The sequence below is a fragment of the Phalaenopsis equestris genome, unplaced genomic scaffold (assembly GCF_001263595.1).
Source record: "Phalaenopsis equestris unplaced genomic scaffold, ASM126359v1 Scaffold203398, whole genome shotgun sequence".
NCBI classification, from domain to species: domain Eukaryota; kingdom Viridiplantae; phylum Streptophyta; class Magnoliopsida; order Asparagales; family Orchidaceae; genus Phalaenopsis; species Phalaenopsis equestris.
Window position 1 is genome coordinate 1 of NW_018223027.1, and position 4,174 is coordinate 4,174.

At 37.7% G+C, this 4,174-nt stretch overlaps 1 pseudogene; it reads right to left on the reverse strand.

The window, feature by feature from the left end:
* Nucleotides 1–2,008: 2,008 nt before the first annotated feature.
* Nucleotides 2,009–4,174, reverse strand: part of LOC110036178 — a 3,803-nt pseudogene continuing 1,637 nt past the window's right edge.

Sequence of the window (4,174 nt, forward strand, 5' to 3'; positions counted from 1 at the left end):
TTAAATTATTTTAATATAATTTAAATAATAGAATATTATATATTAATATAAATTTTATTGATTCAAAATATAATATTTTAATTCAAGAAAATATTTTTTAATATTATAAACAATATTCTAAATAAAAAAAAATTTAAATATGACATTTTTATTGGCTTTAATGTAAATATTTTATTTATGATCATATAAAAATAAAAACGATAAAATTGAATAATATTTGAATCGACCGGTTCGTTAAAAACAGATCAGTTAATCGGTTCTCCGGTTCAACTCCGATACTGATCAGTTCAATCCCGATTTAATGTAGAAACAATACTGAGTTTTGACTGAACCGATTAAATGAACGCTTCATAAATGAATCGGGCGAACCGGCCGGTCTTGTCTGATTTTAAAATCAGGATTTCATATATATGACCCATGATGAAACTATAAAAGCATAAAGTATATATATTTTATTCCATTTAGTTATATATAGATTCCAACCATGATAATGTGTTAAATTTAATTTATGGTATCTTTGAGGAACAACATTATAGTTTTATGATTTTTAATGACATTTTATTAACTTAATTAAAAGTGAAGAAGACAATCTTGGATGACTTTCATTCCACCCAACGAATAAATCAGTGGTCAATAAAGTGATTAATTTATAAACAACTAATCCAAACAAATATTGACATAAGAAAAAAAAAAGGAAGAATAAATGAGCCAAGTGAAGTATTTTCTCTTAATAATTCGGTAATAATAATAATAACAATAATAAAAAATATTTTTGGTCGAAAAAGATACATATCAAACAATTCTCAAGTATTTATATATCTAAATCTCACAATTTAATATTTATATTTATATCATTTCAATTGTTGTGGTATATATAAATAGAATAGAAGAACGATCGACGATGAAGTGAAAAATAGAATGAGAAAATTTACACCAGAAAATAGCAACACAGCGGAACACACAGATTTAGGTGGTTCGAGAAATTGCCGACGTCCACGGAGTTGTAGAGGATTTTACTACTTGAGGGTGGTTCGGGAAATTGCCAGCGTCCACGGAGTTGTAGAGGATTTTACTACTTGAGGAATTTACACTAGTCGATCACCTCGGCTTACAGTCTCGACTTTCACTCCGTTGCTCTCTCTTCTTCTCTCTCTACACCGAGATACACTGAAGAAGATAAACTTATAAGAGAAATAAATCTTATTTCTCTTCTGACACAAGCCACCAAAAAGAAGTCAAGGGAGAACAATCTTCTAATTCTTCTTTCTTCTTCCTTCTGTCGCAAGGAACTACTGTTTGCACTTATCTTCTTCTATCCCAATGAAGTCCAAAGGAGAACACATAAAATCGTAACTTCAAAGTTTAAAGGAGAGTCGCTGCGATGTCTTTTATCGCAAACAAGAAGGGAGACGTCGCGACTATTCGCGACAAAGGAGCAGTCCGCGAACAGCAGGGTCGCGACCTTTCGAGAACGGAAGCGAGAGTTGGCGCGACAGAGCGGGAGCGGGAGTCTTCGCGTGTGCGCGGGAACGGACAAACTGTATCGGGCTCCATCCTCAACACTCAATGTCATGGATTGATCATGAAAATTTGTGTTACATTATTTAAAAAATAGTGATGATAATATGTTTGATATGATATTAAATATATATGTAAAAATAAATCATTTAGTTACAAGATATGTAAATACATAAGAATAATGTGATATCTATGTAAATTTAATACAAAATAATTAAACCCAAACAAGAATAATACAAACTAATATAAAATTACCACCCAAAAAAATAAATAAATTCAAAAACATTTTATTAATTTTTTTTCCATAAATTATAAAAAAAAAATTTCATCCCCACAATATGATACAAACTAACCAATTAATAACAAAGATTATATTTCAACTAAAACAACAACAAATCACATAAATTTAAGTTTTTTTTTTTAATTAAAAATAAAAAAATCGCTGATTTAATTTAAATCCTCTAATAATAATAATTTAAATTAGTCTAGCCTGAATATGAACCCACACAGCTTCACTCGGCAACCCCTTACTAACCACAAACAGCATATACCATCCCGGCGGCGCTACAGCCCCAGATGGCGGCGCCGTCACCCTCACCCTAATCCTCCTCCCATAATCCGACGGCTCAAATTTCTCCAACCTCAAAATCAACAGCCTCTGATTCATCGAGAACCCATGCGTCGTAAATGGCGGCGCGTACATACTCACCCTAACATCCTCTCTCTCCACAATCCCCATTAAGTCAAACTCAAAGTCAAACGCCTCCGCATAATTAATCTCCTTCCGCACCGAGTCAACGATTATAACCGGCCGCCGCGCCGCCAATTGTGAATCAAAATACGGCGGCCGGAATTTCTCCACCCTCAACTCCGTCGGAAAAAGCGCGCTGAAATTATATGCGGGGTTCGTGTTGCTACCGGCTACGAGAACGCTGCCGTCCGGTAACACCGCGCTGGTCGCGTGGTACATCCTTTACTCGGCGCGAGTACCGTCCACCGGCGATCGCGGGTGACAGCCGGTTTGTAGAGGAGTGGAGAGAGAACCGGATCACGCGCGAAGTCCCATCCCGCACAGCCTTTGCCGGCGCCATTTATTATGAGTACATCTCCGTTAGGAAGCAGGAGCATGTCCCCCATGGTGCGACGGATGGGCATTCGCTCTACGACCCATCTCGCATGCGGATCGGTGATCGTGATCCGCCCGCAGGAATGGAGGGCGGGGAGGAAGATGCGGTTGGTTTCAACTTTGGCGAAGGAGTCGTGTGGGGCGCCTCCGCATATGAGGATTTGTGCGGGGAAGGGGGTTTTGCGCTTGGTGGGGTCGGTGCGCTGGCTGTGGAGGTTGATGGGGAGGAGTACGGACATGGCGGAGGAGGGGTAGTTGCGGGACCCACCGGGGAGGGTGGGGTATTGGCGCAGGATAAGGCCGGTGCGGGGCTGGAGGAGAACGGAACGGTTGTTGGCGAAGACGAAGAGGTTTCCGTCGGTGGAGAGGTGGACGAAAGGGTAGAGGTTGTTCTCGAACGTGTCTGTTGTCTCGCGGAGGAGTGGAAGGTCGAAGAGTTCGGGGTTGTCGGTTTTAACGGCGGGGATGAATTCATAGTTGAAGGAGCGGCGGCCGCCGAGCACGACGAAAATGCCGTCGCCGTTGTTGAGTCGCGTACCTGACAACAAGTATTTTTTTTTTAATTAGAATTGGAATTTAATAGACATTTGCATACATAGGGTGAACACGAGCGAACCAGGCGCAGCTTGTGTTCGGTTCATTTATATTTCAAGCGTAAAAAAGTGTGTTCGTGTTCGACTCGCTTGCTAGTAGTATTTCGAGCCAAAACGAGCCGAATACAAACGAACAAATCTTTGTTCGTGTTGTTCTTGTTCGGCTCATTAACTTAGCAAACGAGCAGAACACGAACTTCTAACGGGCCGAACGAGAGTTGTTCTCGAACAAAGAGTCGTTTTGACAGCCCTAACATACATACCAGATAATTCTTATATATTTATATATGTAACTACTAAACTTTGATATTTGCATTCTTACCACTCAAATCCTTGGATGATGCCACTATTACTAACTTTTTATAATGTGAATTACTCTTTTTCATGCATCGGTTTATAATATCAAAGTGATATAAATCAAAGTTCATTTATAAATTATCCTATAATTAGTTTATTTATATCCTTGCATATTTTATTTTTTAGACGCAGGTAATTTTTATATATTAACATATCAAACATCCAAAGTCGTATATTTACATATATAACATTCAAAATTTTGACATCATATCAAAAATATCACTATCATACTATAAATGAAAATATCAAACTTTAGGCGATAGATTTGTAAATACTTGAGAATTATGTGGTATGTAGGTAATTTTTCTTATATTATTTTTAAAAATAATTAAATTGTGAATTGAATATTATAGTAGATACATATTTAGACTCTGTTTGGGGTAGTTGCAGCTTATTGAATAATCTTCTGATAAGCTGATTAAAAATAATTTGCTGATAAGTTAGATGCGGTAGCTATTAAAATTTTTTTATTTTTTTTTGGAAAAGTCAAACCGCAGCCAGAAAGCTGTCACCGCACCTAGATAGGTGCGGTGTGAAAACGCCGTCTTTAGCGTTTTGAAAACGCATAAGCTGTCAAAAC